Source organism: Rhagoletis zephyria, unplaced genomic scaffold, assembly GCF_001687245.7.
Source record: "Rhagoletis zephyria isolate East Lansing unplaced genomic scaffold, Rhagoletis_zephyria_1.1 Rzeph_scaffold_02700, whole genome shotgun sequence".
Taxonomy (NCBI): domain Eukaryota; kingdom Metazoa; phylum Arthropoda; class Insecta; order Diptera; family Tephritidae; genus Rhagoletis; species Rhagoletis zephyria.
This window is the reverse complement of record NW_016159784.1, coordinates 16781-39189: the sequence shown is the minus strand read 5'-3', so window position 1 is coordinate 39189 and position 22409 is coordinate 16781. Positions and strand designations below refer to the sequence as shown.

General features: G+C 35.2%; 1 long non-coding RNA gene across 1 annotated transcript; it reads right to left on the bottom strand.

Moving 5' to 3' along the window:
• Nucleotides 1–3092: 3092 nt before the first annotated feature.
• LOC108367488 (uncharacterized) lies at nucleotides 3093–21288 on the bottom strand. Its single transcript, XR_001848256.1, has 3 exons — nucleotides 21277–21288; nucleotides 20683–20685; nucleotides 3093–3187 (listed from the first exon to the last, which is right to left on the bottom strand). It is a non-coding gene; the product is annotated as an uncharacterized LOC108367488 (long non-coding RNA).
• Between the last annotated feature and the right edge of the window lie 1121 nt (nucleotides 21289–22409).

Below are 22409 nucleotides of genomic sequence, written 5' to 3'. Positions count from 1 at the left end.
TTTAATAAAGGGTAAATGAAAAACGCGAAACATTGCATTCAAAGTTTTGCATAATACTTAAAGAAAATTACTTACGAACGTTTTTTGTGTCTCCTGTACAATTGAAAAAAATGGACTTAGCAACTTTGCACTCTAAGCTAGCGATATATTAATTTTATTTTTACATTTCCAATCCGAATTTATGCTTCGAACTCCGCGATGCAACTTTCCATCGTTAGACCTAATCTTCAAATTTTTTTACGAGTTTTCGGAATATGATAGAAATGTAACAGAAGGGGGTCACCGATACCAAAATCTTGAAAGTTGTCTACGAGAAAAAAGTTCGGGAAGCTCTGGTGGGGGCTCACCCATCCCCATCCCATACCACGCCCATCTCCCATATAACGGTATTTTCGAAAGATGCAAAAACTACGATACATCCGTAAATTCTGTATCCAAACTGTTGAAAAACTCTTGGCATAAAAGTAGATACCACCGCACAACAGCGTTTCTGATGATTATGTTACATAATACGAGCCTAATTTTTAATGACGATCAAATCTGTGATTCGAATTACTGTATCAGTTCTAGAAAAACTGGAACGTTGGCCTTTTTACAATAAAACACAGCATATTTATAGTTAATCTAATTTTATTAAGATCTTACGTTCAAAAAACTTTCTTTTATAAGGAGTTGTAGAATTTGAAGGCAGAGAGCTGTTCTGAATGCTCCAACAATAGTCAGCCATCATGTGGGCGTTCCAGTGGCCTTGATAGCGTTCCTCCATCGTACGAAAGGGGAAAACTATAACTCGCAAACAACAGCTGCTAGAAGACAAGTGAGGGTATATTTAGACAGGGTGTTCATATTATTTAAAGAAAGGAGCCATTTCTGAAAAAAATCGCCAAATCTTTTTAAATAAAATTCATGAATTCGGTCTAAAAAATCTTTTATTTTAACAAGTAATTTTTAGCCGACTTAAAAAAAAATATATATATATTTAATTCATGATCCAATGGTCGGATCTAAACCAGATTATTATGGGACCACCTCTGAGACCCAACCTTTCCGATGCAAAAAGGATTATCGAAATCGGTTGACGTGGTCCAAAGTTATGCGGTAACATACATAAAAAAAAATATTCCGACGCACTGATAACCTCCTCCTTTTTTGCAAGTCGATTAAAAATGAGATCTTTTTATAACATAGTTTTTGAAACCAAAAACGAGTAGAATGCCTAATAATGAATAACAGAAATCACTTATATGATAGTGATGGGCAAACAATTTTCTTTGAAAATATTCATACTTTTAAACAAATGTTTGTATTTAAGGCCTGTATGCAGCTCTCAAGAAAAGCAAAAACTCCATATAAAATGACGTACAAGAAATGGCTAAGAAATTTTCTTGAGTCAAATTTCCTTAAGGCAGTACGCAGTTCTTAAGAAATTTACTACGCTTTCTACTGCGGTTTTCTAAAGTTTTTTGTGAAAAAAGAGCACAAGGCAACCCGGGTTTGCAACAGAAATATATGCCCGTTCCATTATTTCTTGAGGAAAGAGTGAGGCAACAGGCTGTGAAGTATCAAAAATGTCAAAATTCCTTGGGCAGCACGCGAAATAATAGCAATTTTTTCTTGACCGTTTTCTTGAGAGCTGCATACAGGGCTTAACACATATCCCAATAGGACTGAGCGATTAATAAATTTATTATAACCATATATGTAATACTCCTATATTGGCAGTAAGAGCTAGTACCGTCCGAAAACACTGCAGTACAGATATATCAATAAACACGTACGAAAGAAAAGGAACACATATGTACGTTTATAAATAAACATGTACACAACACATATACAAAAACGGCACTCAAGTACACAATACATTGACAAAAACGGTACTACACTGTCTCGCTTTGATTTCGGAATGCTTACACGTTGAGAAGTTAGCTTACTGCCAATATAGAAGTATTACATATATGATTATAACTCATATTAATTGATTAATCGCACAATTCGCTTTTAAGCGTTCGGCGCTAAAGATAAAATAAAAGTTATAATAAGGCGTGATCTGCTATTTCTACAAATGAAATTGCAAATTTCACATTCAGCGGGAGTTGTCACAAATGGTGGTTTAATATTGACAAATGTTCGATATGCTACTACAAAATCTATAACAATAAAAAGTGTTGCCACATCAAAATTAAAGCTCTAACTCCATAACCTAATTATCGCGAGTTTCGACGCATTTACATCATAGCGCACAAAAAATTTAATTGAAGAGAAAAACTCGCCAAAAATCGCTAAAGGTGATTTCCTGAATTTTTACGGGTAAATGCCCAAAAAAAATCGCCAAATTGGCGCTAAATCGCCCAATATGGACACTCTGTATTTAGAATCAGAAACGTCAAATTAATAAAATTCGTAATTACCTATTAATTTTTTGGAAAATGGGTGTCGCCCCGCCCACTTATGATAAATTGATATGTCTCAGTAGTCCCCACCAAACTCGGTACAAACATGGATTAGAGACTACCTACGAAATTTTTGGAAATTGGTTTATTTAAATTGGCTAATAGCCAATCCACCTGCCATATGTACATATAACGGTAATTTACAGAAATACGAAAACTGCGATAAATCAGTACTGAAGCTAATTCACTCAAAATCGATGTTTGTAATCCAGTCGTAGCACTAGTGGAGACTATTTAAATTTTTTAGTAAATAAGCGTGGCGTCGCCCACTCTGGATCTAAGTGTGCCATATGTGTATCTGGGTAAGCGATTTATCAATTTCTACCAAACTCGGTACAGTAATTTCCCTTGGTAGAAAAAAACAATGTGTTGAAAATTACAAAAAAAAATCAGACTAAAATTACACCCACTTTTCATATAGCTAGACTACGCATGTTTATGCAGAAAACGAGACCTAAAAATATGTACCCCATAACTATGTATAAACAAAATGTATTCAAATTTATTTATTTTTCCTATAGTTAGGTGGTACATATTTTTAGGCTTCGTTTTCTGCTTAAACAGTCTACATATAACGGAAAATTTCATAAATGCGAAGCTCCTAAATTTCAATAACTAAAGACTATAACTAAAGACGTGGATTGTTGTTTAAATGTCATTTAGCTTTCGTTGGCTCTCAGATCAACTTTGTTCAAATATGACAAACAATTGGCAGCACTGCTGCTTTTTCCTTGAANCTCTGCGTTGGAAAGACCAGGTGGAGAAGGACTTGGCTTCACTTGGCATTTTCAATTGGCGTCAGTTAGCACAGAAGAGAAATGACTGGCGTGCTGTTTTGGACTCGGCCAAAATCGCTTAGGCGGTTACAGCGCCAAATAAGAAGAAGAAGAAGAAAGAAAACTATATTTAATACGGCTTGTTTTAAACTAATCTTTATATAAATTAAAATATAGTTCATTCTCAGACANAAACAATTGGCAGCACTGCTGCTTTTTCCTTGAAATTGTTTGCTTATTTGTTTACATTTTGTGCTGAACAGCTAATGGTTTTTTGGTGGGATTTGGTGGGATTGATTAAACAACCTACCAATCTATCTTGGTTGTTGGTACAAAGACAGGATTGCATATCTCACATTTAAATAGCCAATATTAAGTGCAGATTAAATGTATGATCTGAAAATTAATAGTGGAAGTTAATCAACTTCTACTTAAGTAAGCCATCTGAAATCGGGCCTATGTCTAACTGAGTATATTATCGAAAATATTTGAAATCGGTAAAAACGCCCCTGCTAACCACGCAAAGGTGTTTTACAGANGAAGAAGAAAGAAAACTATATTTAATACGGCTTGTTTTAAACTAATCTTTATATAAATTAAAATATAGTTCATTCTCAGACAAACCCCATATAAACCCAAGTTTAACAATGTGTAGAAAACTACAAAAAAGTGCAACAAATTTTCACCTAAATTTTTTTGAGTACACAGTTTTTTAGCCTCTTCAATTTTAGTCTAATAAAGTGCAAGTTTCAAGTGGCTAAAAGTTTCCGTTGATTTTTTAGAATTTTTTTCGGATTTCTTCCATATACAAATAAATTGAGTTTATTCATAAAAATCGTCAAATCGTTATTAAAACAACAGATTTGTAAAATAATAGCTAGAAAATATACCGCTTATCAAGGCAATGCCTTCACAGAACAAACCGTTTTTTCGCTCTCCTGTAAAAATTTGAGTGCCGTAAGATAGGCGGCTTCGCAATTGGTCGATGGGCGGTTTTGCAAAAACATCGACGAATTATTTTGTGTTTTTAAGTGAATCTATTATTGCACCATGGTAAGTACGGCTGAATATTTCCTGAATGTCATCAATTTTTTTATGCAAAAACACTAAAAATAAACATTAAATGAGTTTCAAAGTGATATGCAAATGTAAAAAAAGCACGTTAAAAATCAGTACAATGCTTAACGGTTAAGCCCTGTATGCAGCTCTCAAGAAAACGGTCAAGAAAAAATTTCCATTATTTCGCGTGTGTGTCCAAGGAATTTTGACATTTTTGATACCTCACAGCCTGTTGCCTCACTCTTTCCTTAAGAAATAATGGAACGGGCATATATTTCTGTTGCAAACCTGGGTTGCCTTGTGCTCTTTTTTCACAAAAAACTTTAGAAAACCGTAGTAGAAAGCGTAGTAAATTTCTTAAGAACTGCGTACTGCCTTAAGGAAATTTGACTCAAGGAAATTTCTTAGCCATTTCTTGTACGTCATTTTATATGGAGTTTTTGCTTTTCTTGAGAGCTGCATACAGGCCTTTAGTATATTTTTTTCTAACAGTTTCTAAACTTATTTAATCCTTTAGCTTACTTTTATAAAAAGTGACATTCTGGAAAATATTTTATATAAATGCATAAATGAGAAAAAATAATAAGTTTCGAAGAGCCTGAAAGCAATTGCGTATTGTGCACAAATTCTCACGTCAGTAAGCGATTTCAGAAGATAAATCTTACTAATATTATAAATGTGAAAGTTTGTATGTTTGGATGTTTGGGAAATCATCACGCGGAAACGACTGAAAGGATTTGCATAAAGTTTTGTAGGCAGATAGCTTATGGGCCAGATTGGTTAATAGGCTATTTTTTTAAGAGTTGCCACCTGGTTAAAAGTTTAATTTATTTAATATGCGAGAACGACTGAATGGATTTGCATGAAAATTTGCACACAGATAGGATATGACCTAGGTTGGAAAATAGGCTACTTTTCTTAAGAGTTGCCACCTGTTAAAAAAGTTTCATTAAATTAATACGCGGAAACGACTGAATGGATTTGCATGAAATTTTGCAAGCATATAGCTTATGACCTACAGTGAGAAATTTTTTGGAAGAGTTGCCACCTGTTAAAAAAGTTTAATTAAATTAATACGCGGAAACGACTAAACGGATTTGCATGAAATTTTGCACACAGATAGCTTATGACCTACGTTAGAAAGTAGGCTACTGTTTTTAAGAGTTGCCACCTGTTAGAAATGTTTAATTTAATTAATACGCGAAAAAGTCTGAACGGATTTGCATGAAATTTTGCAAGCAGATAGCTTATGACCTACAGTGGAAAATAGGCTAATTTTTTGGAAGACTTGCCTCCTGTTAAAAAAGTTTTTATTAAACTAATACGCGGAAACAACTGAACAGATTTGCATGCCATTTCGCACAGAGATAGCTTATGACCTACGTTGGAAAATAGGCTACTATTTTAAGAGTTATCACGTATTAGAAAGGTTAATTAAATTAATACGCGTAAATGACGGAGCTTATGACCTAGACTGGAAAATAGGCTACTATTTTAAGAGTTATCACGTATTAGAAAGGTTAATTAAATTAATACGCGTAAATGACGGAGCTTATGACCTAGACTGGAAAATAGGCTACTTTTTTAAGAATTGCCAGCTGTTTGATAATGAAATTTTGCTCAAAGATGGTTTATGACCTGGATTGAAAAATAGGCTACTTCCTTAACCGGCTTTCCGATCAGAACGTTAAGTACGCTTACTACGGATTTCGGAAGGATGGTCTTAAACTGAAAGTAAGTCCGGTAATTCAAGGCCCCTTCCATACAAATTGGAATTTTCATATTACATACATATATCTGGAAGTATTTGTGGGGGAGAACTGAAACTTGGTATAGTGATATGTATGCGAAATCCATGTTGGAATTAATCGATTGATGTTTTAATCAGTTAGTTAATTCGATTAAATTCAATCTGATCACAGTTAATCATGATTAATTTTAATCTGACTAAACAGTTAATCGTAACCGCGGTTAAAAAATTAATTTTTAATCATTTACTCTTAATTTGATCAAATAGGTTTGGTGATTAATTAAGTTATGCAGGAATTTCCCTGTGCACACAAACCAAGTTAATCCGGTATGGCTAAGTCGGGTTTTCTCATCAATCTAAGAAATTTGGTGTGCATTTTCATTAAGATATATACCAACAAACGTTTTACAAACTAGGTTTGTAAAAGTTCCCAGTTTATGTATTACTAATAACAATAATTATAATTTTTTTATATTATGTGCTTTTTATAAGCGTAAAACACAAAATGTTTACTATAACTGGTGTTTGGTTTCAAACTCGGGCAAACTAGACAAATTAATCAGATTTCATTTTTAATTGGATTAACGATTAATGCTTTAAATTAATTAAACGTAATCGCAGCCAGCGATTAACGATTAAAAAAATGTTATCATTAATCGTACAGTTCATTACGACTAATTAATTTTAATCGTCGAACGCGATTAACATTTTTCGTATTTTTATCGTTAATCAGATTAACAGTTTGCCAACACTGTGTGAAATCATGTTCATATTCACGGAGAAGACTGAAAGTTTCATATTGCATATCTCTTCAAATGTTTGGGGTAAAGCTTGGTATGGAAATACATATGTATGCATGTATGTATGTGAAACTAATACCATACTCATGGAGAAAAATTAGAGTTATTGGAAAAGGTGGTGTGGCAACTGCCCATGCAAATTCATTTTTCTATGCTGCATATCTCTGGAAGTGTTTATTGCAGAGGACTGGAACTTGGCAACGAGATGTGTATACAAAATTAATTCCATACTCATGGAGACAAGTTTGCGTTATTGAAAAGGGGACATGGTTCCTCCCGTACAAATTTACTGTTTTATACTGCTTATCTCTAGAGGTGTTCATGGTAGAGTACTGGGACTTGGTACTGGGGTACGTAAAATCAATTCTAAATTCATGGAAGAAGATTAGGGTTAGAAAAAGGGGTGTGGCACTTCCAGTACACATTTGCTTTTTCTTGCCACATATCCCTGGAAGTGTTTGTGGAAGAATACTGGAACTTGGTATGGAGTTGTGTATACAAAATGTATCAATTGCTCATGGAAAAAATGTGAGTTATTAAAAAAGAAGACATGTCGCCTCCCATACATACTAAAAACTTCTTAATACATATCTCTGGAAGGATAGAAAATCTCTCGAAGTATTTTAAATTTGTTATGGAGATTTATTTTATAAGTGCCGTACTGACAATAAATTTGCTACAGTAATGAGAAGTGGTATTTTATCAAGGCCAGGTTACTAAATTTGAGTTGGAAATAGTTAAGAACCCGCCGTGGCACCTCCACGCGTCGTATACCTGGAACCATTTTAAGGTAAACTTAGAGAGATTGATATCTTTCGTATGCCTAGCGCGCAGACGAGATTTTATAATTTCATAGTTTTAAACGGCCTAAATACCTTAACTCGCTTAAAAAATAACGAGCTATAACAAAATGGGCACAGAAATAAAATCTAACATCATTAAATTATTTTTCATATTTGTATAAAAGCGCGGGGTGAAACCCGCGGGTAAAAGCTAGTTTACAAATAAAAGTCAGTTGGCAGTCATAAAAATCCCCACCGCTACCCGATTTTTGACGTCAAATATTTTTAGTTCTTTTTATTTAAATGAATTTTATATCTCCTGTTTTCATTATGCGGCCTTCCGTTTTATCTTTGAACCGGGGTTTCGGTTCGGGCATTTAAATAAACATACATACATACATATTGTATATACGTACATAAGTATTTATATATGTAGATTAGGGTGGTCCAAAAAAGTTTAAAATATTAAGCTCATCCTCTAGGACTTTTCTAAATGGAATAAAAAAATGAGAAAAAACTCGGAAAGCTCTGTTTCTCTTCTGAAGACTTCCAAAAATAATATCCAACAGTTTGTTTTACCATTTTTTAATACTATCGATTTTTTATGGGTCCCCATTGCATTTTTTGGGGTTTTCGGGGACCTATAAAAAATAGTTAATATTACGAAATGGTTAAATAAACAATTGGGTATTGTGGGTGGAAGTCTCCTAAAGAGAATCCGAGTTTTCCAATCGACAAATATTGATCTCAAGAAATTTCTTTTCTAGGAAAACGTGTTTTTCCCCATACAAAATACAAGGAAAACTTCATGGACTCTGAGGCAGTTCTAAATATCTTCTGTTTTTAACAAAAAAATACGAGTATTCTATGTTCTATATAAAAAAAATCCTAGAGGGTGAGTGCTTAACATTTTCAACTTTTTTCCCTGCATGTATTTGTGTACCACCCTAATGTACCTAGTGTACCTTACTTTGCACAAATTCAATTTGAAGCATTCCCGAAATCAGCAAAGCAGCTACGTTCTTTGCCTGAAATAAACATTAGCAAACCCCAAAAGACTTTAAAAATTATGATGTTACTTTTTTCCTAGTACATCGATTAGGACTGTTTTGTTATTTGAGTTTTTGTTAGTGATTTGCGTTCCGAGCGTTTATCCTGCTTTTTATCACGATCAAATCCCATGAGAACGATCTGAATGATTTTTATAGGAGTTGGCAGCACTAGTTTTAAACACCAGTCTTACTAGCACGAAGGAGAAGAAAATGTTATTAATCCAATAAATAGGAAAAAAACACCTCAAAGGAGACATTGAAAACACTGCTAGACTTTTTGGTACCATACGTACATATGCCTTCAGTACGAAGTTTTACTTCTAATTAAATTTGCTTTATTTTTGTACATAATTTTATTAACATACCTTCGCGAATGCTTTTTTGTTTACACCTTTTCGTTGTTTAAAATGGATTTCAGTAAAAGTACAACTTATTAAACTTTTAAAATATTTATATAGAGTAAGCACATAAATTTTTTGATGTTTTTGTTTCAAAACGGCACTTTTGGTGAAGAAATATATCACACAAAACAAACTTGTACAATAACAACTATTAGTGCTTTGTAAAAGCCAACAAATCTATTAAAGTCATTCGAATGTTTTAAAACAAACGTGTGGATAAGCCGGCTTGTCTAAATTAACTGTAGAACTTAGGAAAAGGTTTTAAGATCAGCAAACACGAACCAGCAAACCAGCAAAAGCGAACCAGCAAACCAGCAAAAGCGAACCGTAGAGAGGTTGTAGCATGAGCGCAAACGAAGCAAAAAAAAAAAGAAACCAAAATAATGTGCAAGCTTGTGAATAGAATAAGTCCAAAATGACTGAGGTTTTCTCTTTACATAGGTACCTACATGTGTATGTATGTATGTTTTTATATTATCTAGTTAAATGTTTATTATCTTTGTCTAAATGCAGCATCAGAGTTAATAAAAGATACTTATACCTCGGAAAATTTACGTAGCTGAGTGCCAAATTAACTTTTATTTTTGTGAATGTGTAACTATTTCCTTATAGTTCCGCATCATTTAGTACCTACTAATTGCAGTATGACGTATTAATTAGTATTAACTGTAAGTGGACACAATTTAGAGCATTCGCATACAACTCAAATGTACATACGTATGTAATTGGAATAGTCAAATAGAATTCAAAACCTAGAGCAAATTAAAAGTTGTGTTTTTTAACTCTTTCTAGTTTAATTTTTGTTACAAGATTTTTTATAAATTTTCTAAATCGCTAAATTTTCTCTTATTTTTTTCTTTGTAGGAAACTTTTAGATCGGGTCGAAGTTGATAAAAGGTCAAAACCCGTATTCCTCGGACTAAAACAGGTAAAAAAATAAGAATTCGCTCAGAGCGAGAAAGTAACATTGAAAAGTACGGGATCCCTGTCTAGTAAAAAAATGGCCACTTCTGACAACTTCAAATTAACCCCCAAATTTTGGTTGTAAAATTTTGCTTATTTTAATTATTATTNCAACTTCAAATTAACCCCCAAATTTTGGTTGTAAAATTTTGCTTATTTTATATGTAAACACACTTAATAGCGTAATTAAATATTTTCAACATGCGTTGGCAGAGTGCACTTTTCTTTTGTTTGCAATTAGGTTGTCTAACACACTATAGCTGATCGTTTGACACATTTACCAGAATTTACCAGCTAAAAATCCTCGGACTAATGCTCGTATCTTCTGACAGAGAGAGGACCTTATGTACGCTCTTTTTTCCTCTCTATTATCAGAGAACCGAGTACGGGATCGATTTCCAGTAAAATGTGACTAATTCTAACTATTTCTGACTAGTCCGGACTCATACAGGATTTCAACTAAAATTATGCACCCTTGATCTCCACTTCTCGGTATAATTTTATTATTGCCAATCTATTTACATATCTATTAATACGCTAACATAAATTTTGTCCGCCTTCGTTTGGGGACTGTACCGAACCAAAACCAAGCTCATCATAGGAAAGGTGTTTTCCTGTAGATGAGGATAGTTTTTATGGTTTCAAAATTGGTTTAAAATTACGGCCAAAATCGTTTCAAAATTTCCGTATTTGTGTATATTTGTTTTTGCAACCTGTTCAATTTTAGTTGCTTCCGCATTTTGTTTTACTTCGTATTTGAGATTAAACTTTGTAATAAAGATAGATGTGGTGACATGGGCGTCGCTAAGTAGGGGCGGACTTTGAAGTTTACCTTATTTGTAGGTATACAATCTTCGATTATTACCGCAGCGACCACAAAAATGCAGTTGCCAATATAGCAACTCAGCTGCCAGCTAGAAGTTGCCATCTGTAAAATTATTTCAGCCAGTGGGCACCCAACTGAAGTTCGGTTGCCATAAGCCTAATGGTCTGATTATGGCAACTTGACGTAACTTACGGCTCTCTCTTAAAAATTCTGTTAAATGGGTGTTGCTTATAATTGAACAGCCGAAATTTAACGTAACTTAAGGCCACGTCGAAATCTGTTTCATTTTGATTCTCTAAGTTCTACGTTCCGTTAAGTTAAGTTAAGTTGCCATAGACAGGCTTTTAGTCGGCTCAGCTCGATGTTCTGGTCGCATACATAAGTACACATTTTCATGAGTCTATCTCTTCTTATGCTGGTTATTTAGTAACATCGGGCCAAAGTTATAATACCATTTCATGCTCATGAAAGGTATAGTTTTCAGATTTCAAATCGGTGAAGTAGGTAACAAAATATAAATTTGAACATTTTCTTAACTTCTTCCCAGCGTATCTATTAAAATGTCATTTTCAAAAATTTCATGCATTGCAATGCCATGTCATTCCATCTCAAACATACTGTTATAGCATGTCATTGCTTCTTAGCTCAGCTGTTGTTTGCTGTTGTGTTTCTGCAGCATATTTTTAATACTGTTTAATCCTGCCTTGTATGAAAATGTATATAGCAGGGTGTGGAAGGCCGAGGCCGAAAAGAGCCACATTTAAGTTCTAAATGCTACAAAGAGCCGCAAAAAAAAGAACAAGGAAACAAAAATTTTATTTTTAAATAAAATTATTATTAGAAATGAAAAACATTAATTTTATTATTATTCTATTGTACGTAAGATAGATATAAAAGAATATTCAAAAGATCCCTTTGGCGAGATTTTCAAAATTTGGTTTTAGTTCAGTTAAAGCCGTTCGTAACAATTCTGTTAAATGTTGGATAGTCAATAGGTACGTTCGTTTAAAACCTCCAGTAAAAAATGTCCAGCAGCGAAATTCCGGTGAAATATCATCTGTTCTCTCATAAAAGAGAAATATCCAAAATAGTACACGAACAGAAAATTTGCAGAAACTTTCAAGTTAGACGACATTAACAGGTCTATTCAGCACGTTACCGAAGATTTTGTGACCGGAAAATTTTATTACCAAAATATGTTACCACTTCTTGTCACCGCGATTCTAGGTACGTTGGTAATGCAGTGAAAATATTCAGCAACTCAGCTATGAAGATTTGTGGAAATTCCTGTATTGCATATTTCACGGGGCAATATTTTGTTACCAGCTTATGAGATGGTAACCAAATTTACCGGTTACAAGAGAGCTCAGAATGCGAAAAAGGTTTAAAAATTGACAGACACTTTAATTACCGGTTATAAAATTTATGTTACCAGCGCAGAAAAGACCTGCAAAAAGTAAAAAATTTAAAACGTAAGAAAACAAATCCCGAATTCTTATCCTGACACAGTTCACTAACTAAACGAATAATTATTTATTTCTTACAAGTTTAATTAGTCGCATTTTACTATTTCAACTTTCAAACCATCAAATTCAATTTAGGGATTTGCGTAAGTTCCAACCAGCTCTTCTTGATCAGCTGTTTGCTTGTTTTAAGAGCAAGAATGTTCTAAGCAAGGAGAAAGTAAAAAGAGCCGCATTTGGCTCAAATGCCACGTTTGCCCACCGTTGGTATATAGATTTTTAATTCGATAATTGTTTAATAAATTTTACTATAGTAGTATAGCTTGCAAAATTCGGAAAATCTCTTCCCGTATATACAATGTAAATAATAATGCTGAATATGTTGCATGTGTTCCTTTTGTTGACATGCATAAATTTTATGCATGATTTGATTTGAATTTATTCGGCAATGTCTTCATAATCACTTTCATACATGTATAAGCGACATGATATAAACTGTCACTTGCATGATGTGTTACATGTCGCTATGTTTTGTAGTTCAGGCCTTTAGTATCTATATATAATTGCTCAGTCATACGACTTAGTTAGGCCGATCTGTCGCAGCCACAGAATTGAGCTATATATCAAACTAAAGTGCAAGCTGCAGTTGCAATTGACCGCGTTTGTCAAAAAAAGTAAAAAGCGGCAGAAAAGGCGATAGTGAATAATATAATCTATTAAAAAATATTAACCATATTTCCGTGGAATTGAGATTCGGAAAAGTTATTAGGTATTATTCATAGTTTTGAAATATATTTCACGAAAGCAAAAAATAAAAATAGCTGAGATCCCTTTCTTTTTTAAACACCTAGGATATCACTGACCATTAAAGAGGACCCTGAATGACCGCAAACCTCAAAGCATTACTCATTTTTGTATGTGATTTTTAAATGAACGATCCAAAATTAGCCGGTATACATTTTTAAAATTTTTGAGAACCAGTGGTTGAATTTTTGTACTGAAGGGGTTAACCCTAAAATTATAATCTACGTATGCTAGGAGTATACGGAATGGGTATTTTTTTAATTTTAACACAAATTTACTTTTTATTTTGTCGTTTTAAATAAATGTGGCTATAGTTTTTATTAATAAAACTATGTTTTATTATTAGTCAAACTCACAACTTCAATATTTAAAAAAAAAAATAAGACAGGACTAAGTATATTTTAGCTCACAGGTTATCTTTTAAGTACATCAGCCTCAACGGCGTATGTTCAGGCTTTACGTTACTCTCAAACAGATTAGGCTTCTAGGATTACGAAAGCTTTAGTTTGAAAGTGTGATATTAAATGCTTTTCACCATAAACGGCGCCAATTTTCAATGATTACATTTTGCGTTTCAGATTTAGACTAATACCAGATATTGTGAAAGTTTGGATTATACCTTAAAGATGACGGTTTTCTCATGGCACACTGCACGAAGCTTAGAGTAGAGTAATGTCTTTTAAGAACTTAAAAATTATCCTGGGTTATTAGGTGTCTAGCAATACAAGATTAATTGTTGTCTTTCACGAAGTTCTTTAAATAAATTTTGAGCTAAGTACTCACCCGTATTTCGGGGGTTACTATAGTATTAATAAATTGTTAGTTTAATTTCCTATAAAATTTACCTTTAGGTTTATGCATTTTAAGAATGCATGGAAAATTTGTTTAGAGAATCAATGTGAAATAATTGCAGAAACGATTAACCGGTTTGCTGAGCAACCGAGACGTCTGCTTTTTAAATAATTTTTGTAAAACAAATCGGCAAGTACATATCGGCCCCCGCATGCCAGAAACATGAGTGTATAAAGATGAAACATTTGGGATTTTTTATATGTCGGGCCGCAACTTCCACCGCCCGCCCTCCTGGCGACGCCCATGTGTGGTGATGAAGAAATAAATGATAACGATTAAGACAAAAAGGTGAAGGCCAATTTGAAGATCAAGACGGAAATGAAAACAGAAAGGGTAAGAAAGTTTATTGAAGTTTTTCAGTTGAGTTTCTTTCAGTGAAGTTTAAATTCAGTCATAAAAAAATGTTTATCGAAAGTTATCAAGTTACCAAAATTTATCGAATCATCGAAGATTATAGTTATCTAGTTACCCATTCTTTTTGAGTCATCGTAACGTATCGAATTATTCAAATTGATCAATCTTTATTGAGTAATTAAATTTATAGACACAGAAAATTTGTTGTCGAAATTTACGGATAGTAAATTTATTGGATTATCGAAATTTGTCAAGTTAATGAAATTTATCAAATTATCGATATTTATTGAATTATCATTACCAATTTAGAGAGTTAACGAAATTTTCCGGTTGACATAAACTTGTCTATTTATCGAATCGAAGTTTTTTGGAATTTTCAGTTTATCGGGTTATCTAATTTTATCGTGCCACCAGAGTGTAGCGAGTTTGTCGATAGCTTTCGAAAAATATAGAGCTATTAAAATTAACCGAGTTATCGAAATTTATAGATGTATCCAAATTTTATGGAGTTTACGATTTATATCGAGATATATACGTTTTCGACTTATCGAAATTTTTCAATCCCTCGAAGCTCACAGTTATCGAAATTTGTCGAAATTAGTCATCATCAATATGTATCATTTTATCGAAGTTTATCGACAAACGGGAATCTACTGGGTATATTCCAAGTCCTGCCAAAGTCCTCTAAAGACCTTCAAATATATAAAAAAAAATTGTAGTCGCGTTTTAGTTAAAAATCAGAAGATTTTACGGTACCAAGTTGGAAAACCTCTCCAACGGTCTTAAAAACTAGAAAAACGGTCGAATTTCGACAATAACTGGCACTCCTAGTATGCTCCATTGTATGAAAAATTATACAAACATGTAAAAAAATTAGGCCTAATAACTACATACAAACACTTACCGCAAAACTGCCACGCCCACGCAAAAAGTCTTCGAACAAATATTCTTGTATTAAATGAGTATTCTACCAGAATCCAGGGATGGAATTTCAAAATGTGCCTAAGGGACCATGAACTAATTAGAACAGATCTGACCGGTTGAGAAGCAGGCATTTGTAATAGCAATTGAGAAAAAAGTGTGTGACTTTCGTAATTTTGAAGCTTGCTATTACTGGTTTGCTTCTTTCTTTATGTGTATTTGGTCGGTGGTTTATTTCAGTAATTTTTAAGCGATTTTCAATAAATTTTTCGTTCAAATGTAATTAAAATGAAGTGCGCGGTGATTGGTGGCAAAAACATGTACAAAATAATAATTTGGTTAGCACAAACATGCCTCCGAAATTGCAAATGTCAGCCAGTAAATTACATTTTTCTTTTGCTTCATTTTGTCAGATCTTGTGTAGTTGGATCATGCTAAGGGACTGCAAAGTGCCGAAAAGGAGATGAAAGTGCCACAAAACTAAAATTGCTTTATTTTAAGGGCCATTCCATTGTGACTTGTGGGACATTTTATGTGGCTTATAACTACGTACATATGTCGTCGGAACTTCTCCGCAGGGAAAGCCCCTAGTTGTGAACTAGAATTCTACCAGTTTACGTTTCAACCCAACTGGTTCACGTTCTATTCTTTTTCAATGTTAGAGACTGGTATTTTTAACATTGCGATGTCCTACGAAATGTCAATTATCAGGCTATGCATCAGCATCTACTAGTAGAAACACTAATAGCAGCATACCAGTTGATGAGATAGTCTGCCAATTCATCCCCTATGAAAATCATTAGTATGCCTTTTTGCTCGCGGCGCTCCAACAGTCGCAATGGCCACTCGCGTGGTATGCCTGAGGTCCCAGGTTATTATTTTTGGTTGTTTTTTTTAGGGTTTTTATTGTAATTTTTAAATTTAATTTAAAAAAATATATTTTTGTAATCTCTTTTTTTATGGCACAAGCATTTTTTCCCATATGTAGATATGTTTTTTCTGCAATGCAATTATTTTATATACATTTAAATTGAAATAATTATTTTTACTTACATTGATTTAACTTTAAAAATCTTAACCACCTCAAAGCGGACCTGCGTTCTCAGAACTAGAATCAGTAGACTTCACGTCACGCCACAGCAGACATTTGTAAGAAAAGCAATTAATTGCGTTTTATTTTTGGCTTTGGCAATTCAAAGGTAGATGTCGCTGAACGCTTAAGTTCTTCGAAATTGTCGAACTGGCAGGCACATACTAGTTAATGAACTAGTATTTTTTCTAACTGGTTTGTTGTTTCACTGCAGGGTTATCCTTGTGGGGAAAATCTCTAGTTCGGAACTGGTGCGCTTCTAGTAAATTTAAACCCAGTACTGGTTCGCGATAAATCTCTTTTGCATGCAAACAGCTGGCGAATTTAACATGGCGATGTTCTAGGAAGTGTCAATTATCCCCCGCTTCACCCATTTTTTTATAGTTCCGAACCAGTGCTAAATTCTAAAGTTCCGAACCAGTAAAATCGACAGACGAAAGATTTTTCAATCTTTTTGGTTATACCGTGTGTGCAATTTTTAATTATTTTCAAAGAAATGTGTTTTCAATTTGAAATTAAATTTGTTTGAATGATTAAGAAATGTACGTTTACGTTGGCTGTAGCTGAGTTTTGAAGAGGTGCTTGCTGTGTTGTTTAGATTCCAGAAGGTCCCAAGATGTTAAGATGTTAACACAAATATTTGTTTTGTATTACAAGGCTATGAAAAAGCATCTGGGAAATGTGGAATGAAGCGTATTTGAACGAAAAAGCCGCCAAACACATATCTATGTTGAGTTAAATGAGTCAAATTTGAATTTGTTAAAAAAAAATTACACACAAATTTTTCAAGCAATACATTTTCTTAATAAACGTGAAATTGTTAAGAGATAAACCGCCGAGGAGAGCAAGTAAGTACATTTAAAGTTTGGTAATAAGTAAATACGTTCGACTTTGATGTACATAATTCAAAAATGTCCACTTTTAATTTACCATATTGGATTTTTTCAGACTTTATCAAGAGCTCCACTACATTGCACTACACGACAAAACCATTATTTAAGTGCCCAATATATTTCACTGGATTTTAATAAACAATAACTTTTAATACAATATTAGCCAGAAACACGGAACGGCTAAATAGCATGGGAAATGTTGAAGAAGATGTCACCGAATGGCTACATGTACCAAGTACATGTGTTCATAACGACGTAGAAGGTAGCGACGACTCCGATAATAAGTACTATGACGAAGCTATGGATGAAATATTTGCGGATGATGAGGAAGAAAATTTTGTGTTCGCAGATGAGATTGATGTATTCGACGAGTGGCACGAAGATGCTCTTCAGTACATAGCAGGGTTTGTCATACGAAAAATGGGTCTTACCCAATATGAACAAACCACAGCAGATACGTATACATGGATAGACCAAATTTCAAAGGGCAGTCTTATTAAACCAAATTCTGAAGTTTTTAACATTATAAAAAAAACCTCAACATGTTTTCATAAAAGTTAATGGCCAAACCATTTCGCATGAAAAAAAAATTTAATCTCAAAATTGTTAGAGTTAAGCCCACATATAAAATTAGAAACAAATGTAAAATCATACTTTTATAAGTGTCGAATAATGTTTAGGATAAAAAATTTAAATAGACAAATAAACGCACAAAAGCATAAAACTTGGGCAGTTAAAAACAAGAAAATTTCTAAAACGATTTTATAAACAATCTGTTTTATTTTATTGACAAAATATATAGGTAATGTAAGTAAAACAAAACTATAATCAAAATAAAAGCCTAGGGCGTCAGTGCTGACACGATACATGCATCACTAAGGGTTAATTCGTTTGTTTATACTTTTTGACATTATAGTACCTTAAAAGAGAGCCGCACTGAGTTGTCAATCACACCTTGTTTAATACACCTTGGTTGTGTTAAATTATTCTTTATCTTACGTGTACACACGTTGTCACAGACGAAAATGATGAAAAATTCAGTAAAAAGCCACCACCAAATTGTAAACAACGAAGAAATGTAGCCAAACGGCTAATGTCAAAATCGTTAAACTTTTCTCCTAAATGCGATTCTAACGGGCTACTCTCCTGCCAGCGTGATCTTGTCTTTTTAGTTTATGGTCTGTTTAAAGGAGTGCAATGGTGTATAGTCGTTGAGCTGGGTATGCAGTTACAGTTGCATGGCTATACTCAATCCCGACTCTTGCGTCCTCGTTCACGCTCTCTGGGCAACCTGAGCAACCCATGTGCGAGATGTGGTAACCAATCCGAGTGGAGCCTTGGTTCACGGCAGAAAGAGAGGGGGCCCACTGAAGTCTGCGTTGTCTGTTCACGAATAGGTGCGGCTGCAAGCGGGTGTCTGCTTGGTGCAAGCGGCTCGCTTTATAAACGTGTTGCGAAACCACCCCCGTCCCAGCAATGGGTTGTGCCCGCCACGTAAAAACCACTTCCAGTGAAGAAGCAAGGTAAAGNGGCATGCACCTGGAATGTCCGGACCCTTAATGGGGAAGGTGCCTCTGGCCGGCTGGTTGATGTCCTCGTAAGGACAAAAGCTGACAGCACCGCCATCCAAGAAATGCGTTGGACGGGGCAAGGCAAGCAATGTCTGGGGCCTTGCGACATCTACTACAGCTGCCATGTAAAGGAGTGAAAATGCATCATTAAAGTGAGATTCTTCAACATCTCGCTCATCTGCGGCCATGCCCCGACGGATGAGAAAGATGAGGCATCCAAGGATATCTTCTATGAGCGCTTGGAGGGCACGTACGAGCGCTGCCCCCGTCATGATATCAAATCGTGCTTGGCGACTTCAATTCCAGGGTGGGCAAAGAAGAGATCTTTAGAACCACTGTCGGAAAATTCAGCCTCCACTACGAAACGCCCGACAACGAATTTAGGCTGATCGACTTCGCCGGGGCCCGAAACATAAAAAGATCCATCAAGCTATGTGACTGTCACCGGATCGAAAAACGAGAAACCAAATCGACCATATTGTGATAGACGGGAGGCATGCTTCCAGTGTTTTGGACGTACGTACACTCCGAGGCCCAAAAATCGACTCGGACCACTTTCTTGTTGCAGGCCGTACTCGTGTAAGCACAACAATGGCGAAATAGTTACCGATGTTCAGAACGTACTTAAATTACGCTACTGAATGGTAGCAGCATGGAAAGTTGTGGAGAAGAAGAACCCGAGACCCCAGTCGATGATGACAGAGTCGATGTTCCTCCGCCTGCCCATGACGAGGTACGAATAGCAATAAAGNTGAGCTATTCAAGTACGGCGGCGAGGAGTTGATAAGGTGCATGCATCAACTCTTATGCAGAATATGGTCAGATGAACGCATGCCCGACGACTTGAACTTACGGGTGCTCTGCCCAATTCACAAGAAAGGCGACCCCGCCGTTCGCGCCAACTACCTCGGGATCAGCCTTCTAAGCATAGGTTACAAGGACTTATCGAGCGTATTGTGTGAAAGACCGAAGCCCACCGTCAATGAACTGATTTGGCCTTATCAGTGTGGCTTTAGGCCTGGGAAATGCACCATAGACCAGATATTCACAATGCGCCATATCTTGGAAAAGACCCGCGAGAGAAGGATCGACACTCACCACCTATTTATCGACTTTAAAGCCGTTTTCGGCAGCACTGAAAGGAGTTGCATATACGGCGCTATGTCTGAATTTAGCATCCCCTCAAAACTCATACGGCTGTGTAAAATGACATTGAGCAATACCACCAGCTCCGTCAGAATTGGGAAACACCTCTCCGATTCGCTCGCCCCCAAACGGGATTTCAGACAGGGAGACTATCTTTCATGTGACTTCTTTAATCTAATGTTAGAGAAGATAATAAGAGCTGCANACTTGGGAACCAGCATTAACACCGATAATAATGTCAGCATTGAAATCCAACGTAGAATCACTCTTGCCAACAAGTGCTACTTTGGACTGAGTAGGCAATTCAGGAGTAAAGTCCTCTCTCGACGTACGAAAATCACGCTCTATAAGTCACTCATCATGCCCGTGCTGGTATATGGCGCAGAAGCATGGACAATAACAACATCCGATGAGGCGGCTCTTGGAGTATTCGAGAGAAAGATTTCGCGGAAGATTTACGGGCCGTTATGCGTTGGCTACGGCGAGTACCGCAGACGATCGAACGATAAGCTGTATGAGCTTTACAACGACATGGACATAATGCAGCGAATTAAAATACAGCGGCTCCGCTGGCTTTGCCATGTCGTTCGAATGGACACCGAGGCTCCAGCTCTGAAAGTATTCAACTCGGAACCCGCTGGTCGTAGCAGCGGAAGAGGGAGGCTCCCACTGCGATGTAAAGATCAGGTGGAGAAGGACTTGGCGTCAGTTGTCTCAGAAAAAAACGACTTGCTGAACTCGGCCAAAATCGCTTAGGCGGTTACAGCGCCAAAAAAGAAGAAGACGAAATCTCTTTTATGCAATAAGTAGCATGAATTCAGTAAACTTGCGATTTGACATCAATCAATTGCATTTTCCTGCATGTATTTTCAACTACTTTAAAATGCATTTGGCTTAAACAACTTCAAAGTCAGTATGTTACGTTTGAATACGCTTTCGTTCTGAACTTCACAGATGCTTTTACATATTTAAAAGACAAAAAAAAAATATTATTATTTTCACATGTTGCCTCTGTTGGGACGCGAACCCGGACCTTCTGGAAGCTAACAAGTAACAGCAAGTATCTCTGCACGCTCAGCTACAGCCAGACATATAAATGTGCTTTCAAATGTCCAGTTTGAATTGTGTGCAAGCAGCAAGTCGACTGTCTTATTCTGCATTTATTTTTACCTACTTTAAAATGAATTTGGTTTAAACAACTTCAAAGTCAGTGTGTTTCTTTTGAGCACGCTTACGTTCTGCACTTCACATATGCTTTTTCATACTTCCAAGACACAAATTGTTTTTTTGAGTAAAAAGAGTGTCAAAATTCGAAACATTAACTTCTTGCATTTGTTTTAAAGTAGTCTTTCAATTAGTTAAAATCGGATAAAAACCACGTGCTTCACCCACATAACAGTAATTTCAAAAAGCTCAAGGCTAGCTATATTTTAGGGGGAGTAATGTTTGTCCGATTTCAACACGGTTCTTAAGGAGGCCAAGCTCAATGTAATTTGGTCGAGATCGGTCAGGTAGTTTTTGAGATACGCATATATGATATATGTGGGCGGGAAAACAATTTTTTGCTTAAGAGCCATTGTATATATCAATTTTGAGTAAATATTGATGAGCCCCTTAGGCACCCTGCTCAAAAGATCGGCACGCCCGGTACATACACATATAAATTCAAGGCCGTATTTTTGCTTAAATTGCGTAACTTCGACAATTTTTATGCAGTTGCATTGGATGAGGTATTAATTTATTCGAAGATAAATGCTCTTTTAGATAACTAACACATATTTGGCAGCTTTCATAAACATTTTTGCGATGATCAAAGTTCAAAAAATTAATTAATAGATAAGTGCATCAAGTACGAAAATAACGGTTTTTTGGAATACAAAAAAATTGAGGGTTCAGGAACTATACGGGACCCATTTTCATGTTTTACTCGACCATATTTGCAACTTACACTAGGTTTTGTTTCGGGTGTATTTGATTGCTTTTTTTTATAGCATCGTGTAATTATTCAATTATTGAACTATTACAGAAAATTTTTATCAAGGGTTCCAACAGCATACATAAATTCATGGTATAATAACACAATATTCTAATTACGAAGGGGGAAAACACTGAAATATAGATATTCGGACACTTTTACAAATATACATACCTATATGCAAAGTAATAGCAGTGTGACATTTTTATCAGTTTTGACTATTCTTCTTCACATGGATTAATTTTTATTGATTTTATACAATGGCCCTCATTTTATTTTCAAGTGATTTTAGTTTTCGATTTTTGAATCTATAATGTAATATACGATCGCTACATATTGGCATACTAAAATTTCTATAAATTATGATTGTGCTGAAACTGAATGAATTGTGAAAGTGCTCCTGTGCATGAATGTGCCAAAAACGGCACTATTGTGCCTCCTTTTCCATCACTGCCGGAATCCGTAATAAAATTTACAATTG